The 18,224-nt window shown below is 42.6% G+C and overlaps 1 protein-coding gene across 10 annotated transcripts in view; it reads left to right on the plus strand.

Annotated features, from left to right (window-relative positions):
- Positions 1-5,544: 5,544 nt before the first annotated feature.
- Positions 5,545-18,224, plus strand: part of PHLDB2 (pleckstrin homology like domain family B member 2) — a 226,997-nt gene continuing 214,317 nt past the window's right edge. For 5 of the 10 annotated variants that reach the window (XM_053220828.1, XM_027077706.2, XM_053220830.1 and 2 more), the window contains exon 1: positions 5,547-5,812. The gene's annotated coding sequence lies outside the window, so the exon portion shown is untranslated. Of the gene's footprint in view, positions 5,813-8,968; positions 9,039-18,224 lie in introns of all 10 variants that reach the window. The other 5 variants (XM_053220829.1, XM_053220834.1, XM_053220833.1 and 2 more) reach the window with 2 other exon arrangements.

Raw genomic sequence — 18,224 nt, forward strand, 5'->3', positions numbered from 1 at the left:
TGTTTCCTTGTTTCTCTGTACATTTTATTGTTGGTCCACTTCTGATCTTTTTTTTTTAAAGGTTATAGACCCAGTGTCAATCAAATATCTTAGTATACGACTTTGGATGAAGACATATTGGAATCTGCTGACCATACCTGCAGTCCCCAAGATGAGCCGTGCACGAAATGTGCACCCAATCTTGTCACCCATCCTTTTCTAAGCTTTGTCCTCAGCACTTCAACCATTTCTGCTAGGCTTGGGCCAGGTCCTGCATCCATATTCTCACCTGACCATCATGGTGAGCCCATGTTACTCTGAGTGATTGCCAAGCAGCAAGATAAAACAATGCAGAGATTAGAGTGGGCGTCCAATCTGTTGGCAAGGAAGATTCCAATATTTTCTTCATTCCTAATTCTTTTTAGTAGAATGCCTGAGCCCACTTAATTTCAGTGACTTTCTCTTTTTGCCCTATGCCCTGCAAAAATAACGGGCTCTGGTGAAACACCTGTGTATGAATTTAGCAGAGATGAAGTTAATTCTAAGTAATCATTCATTTCACATAGTTGAATGTTACAGCAGCAAATTAGGGACGATTCTATTTCTGTTCAAGTTAACATAGCAATCGAAGAACACATCATAGATTTTTCACCTGTACTTTTAGTCATGGTTAGTAAATCTACCATATGGTCTTTTAAAAAAAAATTTTTTTAATGTTTATTTATTTTTGAGACAGAGAGAGACAGAGCATGAATGGGGGAGGGTCAGAGAGAGAGGGAGACACAGAATCCGAAGCAGGCTCCAGGCTCTGAGCTGTCAGCACAGAGCCTGACATGGGGCTCGAACTCACGGACCGTGAGATCATGACCTGAGCCGAAGTTGGACGCTTAACCGACTGAGCCACCCAGGCACCCCTACCATATGGTCTTCTGATGGGCTTTCATAAGCACCACTTTCAGTCATTCCCATTGGCTTTTAGTAGAAAATGGCATGATGGAGATAGGTCTGAGTCCCAACATCCACATGGTGTATTTGCAAAGACTACTGCCTCAATTTCTGAACACACACTTGGGTTGAAACATTGCCTCTGTGAAAATGGAGCACGTATATTATGTACAAATTAATTTTTCATATTACAACTAGCTTATGAACATTCTATTGAGTACAGGAGCTGGGGCAACAGGCATTTCAGAGATGCATAGCCCTGTGTTTCTATCCCGGCTCTATCACATCCTGACTGTATAACTCTAAACAAAACTAACATCTCTAAATATACAGGATATAGGACTACTAATACCTGCTCTGATGGGTTTTTGAGAAGTCTACATAAGACACTATACAGAAAACATTTCAGCACAGAGCCTGGCACACAGTAAACTCTCAAGAGTAGTTAGTCTTAGTATTGGGGGTGGTGACTTTGCACCCACCCCCTCCAAAGAGTACCTGGCACAATCCCTTCAACATGGTTGACTACTAACTCTTGTGTTTATTGCTAATGACTTAGCAGGAGCTAATTAATAAGAATGAAAGCAGATAAATTCAGAGAATGAAAGAGAAAGTTGCACAATCACTGGACTATCTGTGCACTGCTCTGAGAGTGAGTAGGGTTCCGACCACTGGTGGTGTGCCAGATGATGTGAGGGGGACGATGGCCATAGCTTTGAATAGAATTTATATCATCAATCACTTAATCATCCTGATTAGTGGAGAGGAAAGTCTCAGCTTAGTGACGAAAACTCTCTAACCCTTGTTTTTCTAGCAAAAACAACAACCCCAAAAAGGCCAGTAATATCCAGCTAACATTTAATATAATTTTGTGTGCATTTTCTTTCTTTTATGGTTACCTTCTCTCTATGGCAAGTGATACTGGGTTTTTCAACAGTGATATAAAATTTCCTTAAGTTTTTAAAAAAATTCCACTGTGAAGCTATGGGAATGGCCTTTGTTTATGATCCTTTCCAGGCTGAAAACCACCATAGTTGATTCCACTGCACGCTTTTGTCAAGAATTGGGTTTGGCCATGCTCTTTTCAAACATCCTTAACTAAGTAAATAAGTATATAAACAGACTGCTATTTGAGCTAGAAAACCACCTCTTCTTTCATAAGGAGACTCTCAATGTCTCCTGTAGAAGTCTGTGCCCAGTCCATGCCCTCTCTCCGTGCCACCCAGTGTGGCAGGAGAAAGGTGCCCGAGTCACTTAGTCCTACAGATGGCTGCACTGGAGATACGTGCAATGCAGAGACCAGACCCTGCTTCTTTGACTTGGAAAGTGAGTCCTCTTCTGTGAATCCCTGAGGTTAGAATGCCTGAATGCTCTGGATTTTTGTTTTTTTGTTTTTGTTTTTGTTTTTTTCTCCCCAAAAGAATTCTTGATCAGCAGTATGTTTTTTTGTTTATCCCTTTGCAAATCTGCTCACTGTGACTGAAGGATTGTTATTATCTTTAAGACTTGAAACCTTTCTTTCTCAGAGAGGGTAGAAGGTTGCAAGGGAGGAACAGTGTCCAAAGCCCATGTGCCTCAAACCTCACCCCGGATGGCCTGGGCAAGTGCCAGTTAAACAAAAGTGCTAGTCAGACCAGGGTGTTTGCACAGCTGGGCAGTGTTTTTGGAAAGCATGGGTGGGGAAAGGGGACACAGAATTGTCAGCCTCTGTCCAGTAGCATCATGCAACTGACAGAAGCCTTAGGCAAGCAGATGGCTTTAATCTAAGGGGCCTGGTGTCTAAAGAATGGGACTTATCCTGTGGAGAAAGGCCCTAAGAAGCAGAGCTCTTATTGCAAAAGAAGGCCACCGAAAACTATTCTTTGTTTAACCTCTCTGCTTTGTGGCCTAAAGACTTTCCTGCTTTGACACTTAATGGGTGTTTGCTCAATCTGTGCCCAGGAGTCTCATTTGTAGGCCTCCATGAAGTACAAATGGATCTGGAAGAAGACATTAGACTGCCTTTTGCAAAAGCTCCCCCCTTCCCCAACAACCTTGCAGGTTTAGAACTAACCTGCCACACATCAGAGGGTTCAATGGTCTATTTCATTGGTGCCAGAATGCCCTGACATGACATACAAAATTTTGGAACTGGAGCGCCTGGGTGGTTCAGTCAGTTGAGTGTCCTACTCTTGATTTCAGCTGAAGTCATGATCTCACAGTCATGGGATTGGGCCCCACATTGGGTTCCACGCGAGGCATGGAGCCTGCTTGGGATTCTCTCTCTCTCTCTCTCTCATCTCTATCTCTTTCTCTCTCCCCACGCACCCCTGCCCCTCTTCCGCCTCTTCTCTCTCTCTTTCTCAAAAAAGTAAAAAATAATTTGAAACTATGAACTATGAGCACACCTTTCTAATAGAGAATCCATAGCTCTCATCAGACTCTCAAAGGAATCTGATTCTAAGAAATTTACATACCGCTGTCTTTCAAATATTTGTGAGAATTAACTATCATTTCAAAGTTGTTAAGCAAGCAAAGATGGCTGACATAGGCTAGCTCTAGAAGATTTTGGTCTTTCCTATTTAAAAAATGAACTAAATTAAGACTCATATGAATTTGTTGATTATGGATGCTCTCTTTCAAGAGGTAAGGTTGGATAAAAGAAGATAAAAAGGAACAGACTAAGCAAGTCCAAAAGACCCTAAAGAATGAGAGTCAGATGGGCTCTAGCAAGAGAGGGCAGCAGGAGATGGAAGAAACCAGGCACAGGAGCAAATATGGAGGCATGGCTGGGTATCCCACACGAGTCCAAACAACACATTTCAGAAGGAGGTGGACAGATTGGAGCCCTTTCAGAGAAAGGCAGCTAGGAGGGTGAAGGAAGGGTCTAGAAGTGGTGTCACATGAGAACTGGGGATGTTGTGTTTAGAAAAGACTGAGAAAGGGGAGCCTGGGTGGCTCAATCGGTTAAGCATCTGACTCTTGATGTCAGCTCAGGTGATAATCTCACAATTCGAGAGTTCCAGCCCCACACTTGGGATTCATTCTCTCTACCTCTCTGAGCCTCCCTTGCTCTCTCATAATAAATAAACAAAATTACAAAAAATAAACTAAAAAACACCAAGAGAAACATGATGGGGATATCTTCAATTATTTTTGAATTGTTGTATGACTGATATATTAGAATCTTATGAATTTAATTTTTTTTAATTTTTTTAAATTTACCTATTTTTGAGAGAGAGAGAAAGAGAACACAAGTGAGGGAGAGACAGAGAGAAAGAGGGAAACACAGGACCTGAAACAGGCTCCAGGCTCCATGCTGTCAGCACAGAGCCTGATGTGGGACTCAAAACCACGAACCATGAGATCATGACCTGAGCCACAGTTGGACGCTTAACCGAGAATCTTATGAATTTAGACGTAGAAGGGACCAAAGAACATTTGTCCAGGTGCTAATATTACAAGAGAGAAAACTAAAAGCCAGAGATAAATGACTGGTCTAAGGCAGTGCTGGAACTGGTCTCTGAGTCTCCTCCCAGGGTCCTTCCCCATCATTTGCAACTGCCCCCCTGAATGCCTGATGTTCAAAGAGGAACTAGACCCATAAGTTGTCGTTTCGAGAAGGTAGAGCTCACCATCAGGCAGAATATTTCTGGTTCTCCCAGTTTTCCATTGCTGCTATAAGTCATCACAAGCTCAGTGGCTTACAGCAACACAATACAAATGTATTACCTTTCAAGTCTACAGTCAGAAGTCTAATGTGGGCCAGCAGGGCAGTGTTCTTTCTGGAGGTTCTAGAGGAAAACTCATTTCCTTGCCTTTTCAGCTTCTAAAAGCCACCTTCTTTGGCCAGGGGCCCTTCCTGACTTCTTCAAAGCCAGTAGCGTGGCATCTTCAATCTCTCTCTGACTCCACTCCTGTCACCACATCTCCTCTGATCCTAGCATCTTCTGAGGCCCCCTGTGATATACTGGGCCCACATGGACAACCCAAGATAATCAATCTCCATCTCCAAATTCTTAACTTGATCCATCTGCAGAGTCCCTTTTACCACGAAAGGTGACATATTCACAGGTTCTAAGAATTCAGACATAGACATCTTTGGGGCCTCTTCAGTCTACCACAGAGTACTATGGAAAGTGTATGGACATTGGACATTGGTACTGGTTTTAGAATAGTGAGTTCGAATCCTGATTTAAGCACCTACTCCTTGCATGACTATTACCCCTTTGAGCTTCTGTTCCCTCATCTATAAAATAGGAATAAAATTTCAAGGTTCAAGTAAGTGGCAGCCATATTTGTTCAAGGAATTTCCAAATGATTCTCACCAGACAGGAATTCAATAGAAGAAATTCTATTAAATGAGAGATTTGTTAAAATGACCTTGAAATTGCATTCTGAGATTGCTACAGGAAAAAGAAGTGAAATAAAAGGTATTTTTCTCCCATATATACCTGTCTACTTCACAGATCCTGTTGAAAGGTCACTGCTTTTCTGGATAGTCAATAGCTAACAAATCTGCTTTCTTCCCCTGCAGTGCTGCTATCTGATTCTGTCATCCAGATCGCTGGTTGGGCTTGAGCAGGACTGAGAGCCTGGAATGGTCTGTAATGATTGGCCAGACCAGGCAGCTGAAACCAGCACAGGTTCCCTCCTTCACATCTGTCAACATACCTGCCTGCAAGCAAGTTGCAGCTCGTGACCACTGTCCGCAAGGGCCAGTGAAAGCGGGAAAGGAAATGGAGGGGAACACCTTGATTTTGTGCTTGAGAAAAAGTGAAATCCTGTGTTGATGCTTCTTACCATCGTCCCAAACTCTTCGGCCAGGATTGGAACAGTCGTGGGACACCACTGCTGAGTCAGGAAGGAAGTTGAGAGAAGAGTCCAGATTCCAAAAGCAGCAATCAAGGTAGGCGATCTGTCTGGTCATGGGCCTTTCTCTCAAGATCACAAAACAGGCATTTTGCCCAGCCTTGTAGCCAGAGAGTCTCTGATGATGGTCTACTGAAGGAGATGTGTTAGTTGTGGGTGCATGTTGAGAGAATTCAATCATTCGTCCACCAACGTGTTCTGCAAAGTGGGTTGTATTTTTCTTCCATCTTCTTTCCCTTTTGAAAATTGTTGTGTTTCCTCTACATATTTCAAAGGTTTAGAAAGTTTTCTATCTTTCGTCATAAAAATTGTATTTGTGATTTCATGAAATTCTTCCATTAGTTATGACTCTTCAAACATGGTTTTGTTCCAGATTTTGCTGGCATAAGTTCTTTCCACTTTCAAGATATACCAGGACAGTTTGCATTATAAATCTGAGGAACACACTGTCTATGCAAAAAGCTTTCGAACTCGAGCGATAGGATTTCCCAGAAAGCCATGTGCATTATTCGGCTCTGGAACCTAAGGAGTTAAAAGTCTTCAAATTGCTGGAGCAGAATCAAGTCTGTTTACCTAAGCTTATCACCCAGGCTGGCCAGGTCAATCATTTACTGACGAAAGGCTGTTTCCTAACTTTGACAGAAGACCGCTAAAGCCCATGCCTATCTCTATAGAAGAGACACAAGGCAATGTAGAAGATAACTGTTCTCTGCAGTGATAGCTGACCAGAGACATTTTTATCCTACACAGAGTAGTAAATGCCACGGGCTCCTTCCTAGCTCAACAATAAATGAACACGAACGAGACTCATGAACAAACTGAATACCTGATGTCACCTCAGGCATAAGAGCTTGTGATTTTGAAGAAGCTTCCCTTACTTCTGGATGTCTAGAGAGAAAAAATTGAGTATAGAACAAGTTAGCGAGTGATTCTTGAGGGGGGATAAGATTATTAAGTAATCACCAAAAAACATGTAATTTTTCTTTCAAGTCTACACATTCCAAAAATATGTTATTTTAAATAAACATTTAGATCTGAATACACCCCCTCCAGAAATGTTGTCATATTGTTACCCATATACTTGACAGGTCTGTGCAATGGTTCCTAGCTCTTCCACTTTTAGAAGTATGGTGAAAGAGAAGCCCTATTTTTCTGAACTCCCTTTAGGAGAGGGATCGGGCAATTTATTCAACAAGGTAATGTTTGACAGTATTTTTGTCAATCATTTATGGAACTGAAGTGAATCCCCTTTGGTGCGGTTTGTGGCCGGAATTTTTATGTGGCTCGGGAAGTTAACTAGATGCAGGAGTGTAAGCCACTGCAGAGGGTGGCCTGGACACAAATCCCATGTGTGATTTGGGCTGAGTCTGTGGCTAACTCCCAGGAATGTGGTGAAGAATTATGGTAACTGATACATTTCTGTGAAGATATTAACTCTGTAAAATGTTAAGTGTGTGTCTGGCTGGTTTCCAGAGAATGTTTGTAGATAATGCATGTGATGGAGGTGGTTTGGAACTGGGGAAAGTGTGCCAGAGCATTCCAATGCATTGGCCAGATTTACCCATAATCCCTTAGGCTGCCTTAGAAACAGATAGGTCTTATCTGTCCTTTCTCTGCAGCATCTGGAATAGGCCAAAACACTGGTGGCTCTTGAGAATATATCCAGCTTTTCTTCCCATTTCATGCATATTGGATATTAGGTAGGGGGAGGTTATTCTCGGGATTGACTAAACTAGATAGACAGTATTAGTCCTTTTACACGTCAGGAAATGAGAACTCAGAAGTTAATTCAATGTTTATTTATTTTTGAGAGAGAGAGAGAGAGAGAGAGAGAGAGAGAGAGAATATGTGGGAGAGGGGCAGAAGAGAGGGGGACAGAGCATCCAAAGTGGGCAGTTAGCCTGACATGGGGCCCGAACCCACAAACTGTGAGATCATGATCTGGGCTGAGGTCAGACGCTCATCCGACTGAGCCACCCAGGTGCCCTGAACCCAGAAGTTAATTAATTTGCCCATGTTTACTCAGTCATAAGCTGAGCCAGGATTCTACCAAATCCTGCCTCATTCCCTATCCAATGCTTTTCCAAGGCAGTCATAGAGTTAAGCACATGCAGGAACATAAATTGTGGGTGTGTGGGTGTTGAGAGGGCAGTCACCTAGGAAAGCAAGGCTGACTAACAAAGTCAGAGGTTTTCCACTGGCCCTTGGATGTGCCATGCCCGAGGCCAGCTGGGTACCACTATTACCAAAATGGCAGCATGGACTAGACTAGACCTTCTGCAAGAGCAAGTAAAGAGAACAACGGGCTGGGAGCAGAGGGAAGTGTTCCCAGTCCCAGGAGTGACAGTCACTGCAGTCTTTCCAGTCCCGGATATTTCTTTTTTTTTTTTTTTTCCTTTCTTTCATTCTTTCTTTCTTTCTTTTAATGTTTATTTATTTTTGAGAGGGAGAGACAGAGACAGAGTGCGAGTGGGGGAGGAGCAGAGAGCGAGGGAGACACAGAAACTAAAGAGGCTCCAGGCTCTGAACTGTCAGCACAGAGCCCGACGCAGGGCTCAACTCATGGACCGTGAGATCGTGACATGAGCCGAAGTCGGCCGCCCAACCGACTGAGCCACCCAGGTGCCCCCAGCCCTGGATATTTCTTAAGTAAACCGAGGGAATTTTCAGGCTAGATCTCTGCCCCTTTCTATTCCAGAGACTCAAACACATGAGCCCCAACTTAAGTACAACATTTGAACTATTTCCAGGGAAACAAATGACACCGTTCCAGTCCTTCTCTGGGAATGAAAATTAATAATTACAATTTCACTTCACCTTAGCTAATCTCTACTCATCTAAATCCAAGGGATTTGGGCAGAAAGAGGCTTAAAGCAAGAGGAACCTTCAACAATCTATCATATCGAGGTTCCCAGTATCTGCAGCCCAAAGAGGCCCATGTCGGCTTGGAGCCCAAATGGCTTACAGCTGTCATTCCAGCAGTGAACCAGTAAGGCACATCAGCAAATCTCCCTTTTCTCCCAACCTCCATTTTGCTTTTGTTTGGATACATCCTAAAACTTCCATTAGCTGTCTGGCAGAAATTCCAAAGCAGCCACAATTCCTGAGCATTTACAAGATCAAGATAAAGAAGTGCCATGGTGAAATGTGGTTGGCTGAATATCTTTGAACAAAGAATTTCTTCTTTTTCCAGACCCACCTCATACTTAAGCGTGTGATAGCAAAGGCATTACAAATAGAGATCGCATTGCCAAGGCCACTGAGTAAGTACCCTTTCCTGATGCAGCTGACCCCACAAGAATTGTATTCACATGCTATCATTTTTGCTAACTAAAACATTAGGATAAAGAGGAAAAGTTGAAGCTGAAATATGAGGACGCATAACAACATTTCACCTTTAACCAGTGCCTATGACGTGCAGGAAATGAACTCCTGCCTTTTTATCTACCTTTTAAAAAATCTAATCCTTATAAGAAACTTACGCAATTTGCTCAGTTCTCGTATATTGGACAGGTAGTAAGATGAGGTGAAATTTGAGTTGGGGTCTGCCTGGCCAAAACCCATGTTCTTTGGCACTCTGTTTTGGGAAAAATACTCAGCAGTGTCTATACTATTTGTATTCTAAGGGTAAAAGAGTACGAGTCCTTTGTAAATTATTAGCTTGGATCCTCAGGGCACATATTTATGACTCCCTCAGCCAGGCATTCTTGATCCCATACAGGCATAACACTCAACATCACAGTGGTTTTCCTCTCCTCCAGGAAAGTAACAAGAAAACACACACACACACACACACACACACACACACACACACACACAATTGCCCTTACATCAGTTTTTCCATCCCTTTCTGAAACTGTGAAAAAGAAAATTGTCCTATCTCCTGGTTTGTGAACATTGTTTTGTTTATTTGTTTGATTTAAACGTAACACAGAGACAAATTTTTTCACTTATTGTACCCAGATTTTTTATTTCTGCAAATTTCTCTCTTTGGGAAAGCTGAATATGTCGAAAGTTCCTAGTCTGGTTTTATTTAATTTCATCATAACCCTGTAAGAAGGGTGTCATGGTAAAACGACATCCTTTCAGATAAGGAACCTAAGACTCCATAAAGGTGAGTGCTGTCTCAGAATCACTCTGCCAACAAGTCCTATAGGCTTAGCACTCCAAATTCTTTGCTCTCTTTTTTTTCTAACAAACAAGCAGTTCCCTGGATCCTTCAGGCTTACAAATGGTGGGAATGGGACAATACAAGCTATTTTCAGAAATTAAAAATGCCAACTGACTACATAGCCTGTTCTCAGGCTTCAGAGACCTACTCAAATGTTGATCGCTTTGCTTTGGGCGGAGATTCTATCAGGTCAGTGTGGTAATGTTACTCTAATTAGATTTTCATTGAGTAATGGAAATGAAGATACTACTTGATACTTAATAAAATCTGCCTTAAAGGCAAATTTGTTCAACCCATGTGCCCATAAGCAAAGAAAGAGATGGAAGGAATTCTTGCTGGGAAAAAGCTAAGAAACCACTCTCCTCTCATTGGCTATATGCCTATAGGACAGTATATGTAGGTAGGGGCTACAGGGCCCCCATAGCATCTCTTGATATACACAGTTCCTCTCTTGGTTAACTCTATGACCAGATGGTATCTTGTGAGTCAAGAAGTTGCCAAATGATAGGAAACCCAAGAAAGTCCTTCTTCAAATCGGGAATCTGTCATGGGTGTGTCCCCGATACCTATGGAAGCCAGCTAACGTTACAGGAAGCTTTCTTGTGCCTTATGAACTTCATTTCGGTCCTACGATGCTCTGAGGAGTCAGGGAGCCCTGTATCAGTTGTGCATCTGCAGGTGGCCGAATGTTTTCTTATTCCTAATGCTTCACTGGGAACTGCTCCCAGCTGGCCATCTGAGTCTCCATCCCATGTGACAGTCTTGTATGTGTCCTTGCATTGGGGTTAATGTGCATTTGCATTGCACTTTTTGTCCCCATCTCCTTGCCCTCAGAGGCTCTAAGGGTGCAGGAGAACCCATATGCTCTGGGAAATGAGCAAACAGAGAGAATGAAACCTCTGCCCTGCTCCACGCCAACTTGTTCCCCTCCTCTCCACAGTTCCAAGGTCAAGTTTCCCTTGGGAGCAGTTAGGAAACTGAAGGTCACAAAAAGCTGGCAGTTCACGGTGCCTTGGAGGGTTTCCCAGAAAGCAAAATGAAAATGAGATTGTTTCCACATAAGAACTGTGTATTTGGAGGACAGGATTCAGTCTGAATTTGCAGTTTCACTGTGCACTTAGGTAACCCCCACAAAGTCTAGTTGTTTTTCTTTTCCTAAAGTCAAAACAATATCAAAAATATTTCCTGCAGAGAACTCTAGGCAGAACTTTTTGTCATCGCTGAGCTGATGTTTTCAAGAATTCATATCTTAAGATAAACCCTTTATGGTGTGTTTAGCTGAGGCTCTTGTGTCTTTCTGCATAATGACGGCTGTGCATGGGGCCTGCTTTATTGTAATCTCATTAGATTTCACAGTATAAGCAGCTGGAAGCTTGTGGTTAGTAAGTGAACAAGTTGCAAAACAAAAGCAAAAACAAGCAAACAAACAAACAAAAAAAACCCAGAGACCACACAGAGGCCAAGCAAGGATGTTGCAGTGAAGGAACAGATGGTAGGTTCTCTATGACCCAAAGAAGGTCCATCCTTCAATCCTGAAAAGATTTGCCCTCAAGTTTAAGTATATGTATTCCACAAAATTTAGCTTTATTTCCTGGACCGGAATCCTGAGTATAGGGAAGAACCAATGGCTAGACTTCCCGAAATCTGACTGTTCACTTCAAAAATTCATCTCATTTTGTTTCTCTCTGCAAGATGGAAAAGCCCTCGATAAGAGGTATTATTATAGAATGTAGCTGTTTTGGTAACTCGTAGTCCAAACAATAGAACATAACACATAGCCCAACAGAGGCATTCTGGTCCTGACTCCACCAGTATTTTGCTCTGTGGGTTTTGAACTTCTTGGTGGTGACTCAGTTTTGATTCTTTACTCTCTGCATCTTCCCTGTGAATAACCACAAACGTTCATTGATGGGTCATCAATGGGTCATCCTCAGTTCTACTAGAGTCACTTACTCTTTCCGAGAAACATATTAGGCACTATTTTCGAGACAAGATTAAATAATCTTGAAGGTTTTTCATTTATCAAGTGAGCCAAACCACAGCCTCCTTAGAGTCCCCTGTTTGGGTCTGTGTGTGTGTGTGTGTGTGTGTGTGTACTTTTAATTATTTGTACAGTAGTCTGAAGATTACGAGTTCTCAATAAATATTCATTGATGGTAATAAATTGGTAGATGACTGGAGATTTTGTAGAGAAAGTGATTTATCTTTTTTTTAAATTTATTTATTTTAAGAGAGTGTGAGAGAGTGGGGGAGAAGCAGACAGAGAGAGGGAGAGAGAGAATCCCAAGCAGGCTCCACGCTGTCAATGCAGAGCCCGAACTCAAGAACTGTGAGATCAGGACCTGAGTGTCATGATAAATAAAGAGTTGGACGCTTAACCCACTGAGCCACCCAGGTGCCCCTGTAGAGAGAGTGATTTTAAAAAAAGAAAAAGACTTTGTCATTGCCAGGGATGGCTAAAGAAAGGACGAGAAGTATCAACCTATGGTGTGGAGGGAACGGTGCGTTGAAGGTACCTTGCTCTCTGGACGTGCAGTAACAGAAGAGCACAGCAGATAGGAGACTGGTTTTGTCTGATTCTGTTACTGCTGCAGCTGACGGTGCCACACTGAGCAGATCACTTCAGCTCTCTTGGCCTCAATTATCTTTCTTCTTTTTTCTTTTTTTTTTAATGGAGATAAGGAGGTCTGCATGTATTCTTTTTTATGGTCTCCTCTAGTTGTAATATTCCATCTTCTAGGAAAAACTAGAAAAGTTAAGATCGACAGTTCTTTTCAAAAGAAAATACATTGGGGGGCGCCTGGGTGGCTCAGTGGGTTGAGCGTCCGACTTCAGCTCAGGTCATGATCTCACAGCTCGTGAGTTAGAGCCCCGCATCAGGCTCTGTGCTGACAGCTCAGAGCCTGGAGCCTGCTTCCGATTCTGTGTCTCCCCCTCTCTCTGCCCCTCCTCCGCTCATGCTCTGTCTCTCTCTCTCTCCGTCAAAAATAAATAAACGGTAAAAAAAAAAAAAAAGAAAATACATTGGGGCACCTCAATGGCTCAGTCGGTTGAGCGTCCGACTTTGGCTCAGGTCACGATCTCACAGTTTGTGAGTTTGAGCCCTGCATCGGGCTCTGTGCTGACAGTTCAGAGCCTGGAGCCTGCTTTGGATTCTGTGTGTGTGTCTCTCTCTGCGCCTTCCGTGCTCATGCTCTCTCTATCTCTCTCAAAAATAAACATTTTTAAAAAATTAAAAAGAAAATACACATACGGTTTTTATTTCTCTTGAGCCACTTTCCCTACCTCTCAGGCGTGTGAACTGGGAGGAGTGAGAAACCGCTACAAAGATCTCAGGAACGAAAGTCCAAGGTTGTCATAAGATCGGAGAGGGTGGGCATCGATATTTTCTGGAGAAGAAGCCCACTCAGCTGGAAAATTGGAGGCAAGCACCTCTGAGTTCTCTTGTCCAGCTGCCACCAAATCCGGCACTGACACTCAGCTTTGCCACACCTGTCACTGATGTGCGCTCCAGCGAGCAGGCGGTCATGACTATTATCCTCCCTTTGTAAACAAACAAAAGTCCTTAAAGGTGACATGATTGCCCAAGGTTACAGAAACATGGCAGTGAGTCAGATGGAACTGTGTGCGTTGGTGACATTACAAGCAAAAGGCGGAAGAGTGAGGGACAGATCGGCACCTCTTCTTAAGTTCACAAAACAACGGTCAAGGACTCTGGGAGAGCTGCAAGTTGGCTCTGAATCGTGGGATCATTCTCATCCCCCTGCCCCTCCCGCAGTCCCCTCCCGGCTGCCCTGCCCAGGGTTACTCACCCAGGTTGTTGCGAACTGGGCGCCTGTGCTCATGTCCCTTCTTGTAAGCTTCACGAAGGGCTATGTGTAATGAAGAGAGGGCACAACAAGGAAGAAGAATGCATCAAAGATCTTCCCTGAGGCCCTGGACTGAAAGGGCAGTTTTCCTGGGAGACACGCTGGTTTCCCTCTTATATTCCACAGAAATAGTCATCGGGATGACTGACAGAATTAGGACGTCCCGTTCCAAGCATGGATAATTTTTATTTTTTCACCTCTGGGGTTATTTCACTCCTCTCTGCTCTATTTCTCCCATAAAAAGGAAAGAATAATGCTTGCTCACTGTGACAAGGAGAGAGCAGCCCAGGGCAGGACTATTCAAAGGAAAGAGCTAATTGCACCGAGCACCAAGCACCAAGGCGTGATTGGAAGTGCTGGTAAAGAAAGCATGCAGCGTCATGGCCCACATGTGTTTACTTGTCAGTTGGGACCCACACCTGGGGAGCTCTAAGGCCCTGAAGAACCACACTCACAAGTAATGGCGAAGAACTTCTGGCCCCAACAGGAAAGCACTGAAAGAAATTAGGCATCAATGGCCTCATGCTTTCAGTAGGAAGCTGCGTCACTTTGTTGCCCATTTTTGTCCCTTTTTAAAGATGAGAAGGCCGCCCGACACCGGGCTCAAACTCATGAACCTCGAGATCATGACCTGAGCTGAAGTCAGACGCTTAACCTCCTGAGCCACCCAGGTGCCCCTAGGCTCACTTTTTAGAAGCCACAAAACAAACAACCAAATAGCAAAAGTCACCCTTGGGTTGCCCACCAAATGCATTCAGGTAAGGCGGGATGGGAAGAAAATAAGCTTATGACTCAAACATGGACTACCTCTTAATGAGGCCAGAAAACCAAAATGGCCCATAATTCCAAGAAGCATTATCAATGTCAAATGTAGCTCAGACACAGACTTCATGGAATTAAAAACAAACACTAAATGAAACAGTCAAGTGCTGAAACAAGAGACAACCCCATGCATTCTCTAATGCATGTGACAAAGTGACCAAGTAACAAAGCCCCGGTGAGTCCTGTCACAGGTTCTTCTATGGAGCCAGTGAGCACACCATCATTTCTTGAACGGAATTCCCAATATGGGACTGGATTCTCCGGCCCTGTCAGTTTTCTAGTAAGAGAAAAACCATTTCAGAAGCAATATAATGCTGTTTTCCTACTTTCAAAAAGTCATCTGGCCATTCTTATACCTACCCATAGTCCTCACTAAGCACATAGTCAGGGGAGCCAGAGTCCATAAGTATTCTATCTGTGCCCAAGACTCTGCCAGGTAGTGAAGTTAAGGAGGGGCTTATCCTGTGGAGACTTTCCAGAAAATGCAGAGACTGTTCCTATAATCCCATTTTTTACTGCCCAATAGTCTGAAAGGCAAAGAGGCAGCATTTTAAACCGAAGAGACTTTCATACTATAAATCTTCAGGCATTTGGGGGCAACAAGTGTTTTAACGCAATTGCAGTAAACCTAAAATAATTTACAAGTTGTGTGCGTGTGTACGTGTGTGCAATGCATGGAAAGAATTTTAATATGAGAAAGGCATTAGATCAGTTGTGCAGGAAGAAAAATCCGTTATCTGAACTATTCCTGGATGTACGTTACACAAATCTAGGTACTTGTTTAATTTCTGGAATTAATTAGCAAATGTCTGTTCAAAACATGGGCTTAAATGACTTCTATTGATAGCATAGCCCTTCTCTAAAATTGCTGCAACACATTTTGATCATTTTTAGAAAAGGCACACTATAAGAAGGTTTGGCATGTAAAACATTCCTTTGAGATATCTAAATGAATCCGTATATTGAATTTCATATCTTCAAGTAACTCTTGGCATGCCAGATTTTATATCTCATTAGCGTATTATTTAATATGATTTTTAAAAAAGATTCACCAATGAAATTTGAGTAAGCTGGTCAATGGATACAATGGCCTAAGTGTTATTTGGTTGCACTGTGTGCTTAGCCCACTCTCCAAATTTTTTTCTCCTATTTCGCAGACAGGCTCTCTGACCATGTCTGGTTATGCTCAGTTTTTGGCTGTTCCCCTAAAGGGATTATCTGAAGGTCACCATTTTTCCTTTTTGAATGACTATCTAACCTAATACCCACTGGGATACTGCTATTTTTCATATAAATTCGTATCAGAAGCTATTAACTCCCACTTTCCCCGAGCCAAGGTCATAACAGCATGTTGGAATCAAACATTTTCTATTATTCTAACACAGATCCAATAAAAAGACATTTATAGAGTGCCTAATATATAATTCACACTGTGTTATGTGCTATAGATACAGAAATGAGTAGCTCACAGTTTTGCCCTGAGGAGGACAAACTTTTCATAGGGCAAATGAACCAATAAGGAGCCAGCACATCAATGTATGTATGAGGCTATAGGGACAGTGATAATTGAATATACCAGAGAAAAGTTCTAGATAGATGCTCAAGAAGACCTTCAAAGAAGTTGAGGTCTAAGTGGTGTTTTAAAGAAAAGGAAATTTGTATTTGCATCCTTCCTTTTCAAGAATTCAGACTTCAAAGAGAAGGCTGCTTCCTTTTAGAAATTTGTCTGAATATCCTAAGAAGAAAAAAATGCAGGAGTAGAGATAGTTGTGGTAGTCATGACTGTGGCAGATTTGATTCCCTGGAGAAGGAAGGTAAGAGGAAGGTCCAGAACGATCCTTCTAATTGAAAGGCAGGAACAGGAAGAACTAAAACTTTACCCTAAAATAAAGTCTATGCCTCATTCACATTCCTTGAACTTGGAGCTTCAATTTAGAATCATTCTCTGCAGCCCAGGCCTCACAAGCTCTCACGAACACTGGGGAAATTTGCCTGGCGAACTGTCTTGTTATGAATCTGATCTCTACTCAGCTATGACCTGAATTTCCATATATCCTGGGAGCAACCTTAAATAGAAACACAGAACAACACATTAGAGAAACAGCAGAGAAGTCTTGTGATGTCAGCAGCTGGCACCAGTTTGGAAGCTCAAGGTTTAAGGAGAGGGATAACCTACCAGCACCCATCCCAATGGCCTCCATTAACATCGAACTCCAACTCCAACTTTAACACCACATGTCTGAAGCAGGACATACGGTAGAAGGGTGGGCTTAGTAGCTTTCAACCTCACCTGGGTTGGAAGGTTGGAAATCCTTCCCAATCTTCTTAAGTTGGTTTGGGTAAATCTTTAGTGTGTAAGTGAAAATGCTCACCATCTTAAATAATGCATCCATTTCCTGAAATTGGGCCAAGAGATTGTGGAGTTGTCTGATTCTTTTCGAAACTCAGATCATAAATCACACTCTTCGTGGGCCAACTTACATGTTGGTTTCACTCTTTCATCCACTGGAGGGAAAAATATATGTAAAAGTTAATTAGGATAGATTTGACCACGTAAATACTAATACTTAAAAACTAAATAACTTAAAACTCCTTTTACATACAAGGAAAGGTAAAAATAGAAACAGTGAACAGGAAAGTATATTTGCAATATAAATGACAGGCAAAAGGTTACTATCCCCAAAGAGTACTTACAAATCCATACCAGCCAGAGGCACTGTCTCAGTAGAAAGCTAGGCAGAAAATGAACTGGCGGTTCACAAAAAAAGAAAGATAAATAACCTATAATCATTTGAAGAGCTGTTTAGCCACGCTAAAAATGAAAATAAAGGCAAGTTAAACAATAAGATGACATTTCCTTTTTTATGAGATTGGCAAAGTTAGGGTAACACAACGTATTGGTGGGCAAGTGGGAAACAGGTTACTTTCACACACTGAGATGGTACAAGTGCCAACTGCTGCAACCCCCTTTTTTTTTTAATTTTTTTTTAACGTTTATTTATTTTTGAGACAGAGAGAGACAGAGCATGAATGGGGGAAGGACAGAGAGAGAGGGAGACACAGAATCGGAAGCAGGCTCCAGGCTCTGAGCCATCAGCCCAGAGCCCGACGCGGGGCTCAAACTCACGGACTGCAAGATCGTGACCTGAGCTGAAGTCGGACGCTTGACCGACTGAGCCACCCAGGCGCCCCTACAGCCCCCTTTTTTAAGGGCAGCTTGTCAAATCATAAAAATGTCTTAATGTGGGTAATTTTTGACTTAGCAAATTCACTTCTAGGACTTACTTTTAGACAATAATAGAAGGATGCATTAGAAACTTCCCACAGTACACATATATCTGTGTAAGGCTTGTTTATAGCAGCAAATTCTGAAAAAAGCCTAAATATTCATCAGAGAAGGACTGAATGAATACGCACACACACACACACACGCACACACACACACGCACGCACGCGCACACACCCATACTTATGGGTACTGTGCAGCCATTTCACATGATGAGCTCCATCTAGTGTCAGGGATCAAACTTTGTCACCAATAGATCTATGATTAATGTATGTCTACCAGTTATGAGCTGTGTAACCCT

Source organism: Acinonyx jubatus, chromosome C2, assembly GCF_027475565.1.
Source record: "Acinonyx jubatus isolate Ajub_Pintada_27869175 chromosome C2, VMU_Ajub_asm_v1.0, whole genome shotgun sequence".
Lineage (NCBI taxonomy): Eukaryota > Metazoa > Chordata > Mammalia > Carnivora > Felidae > Acinonyx > Acinonyx jubatus.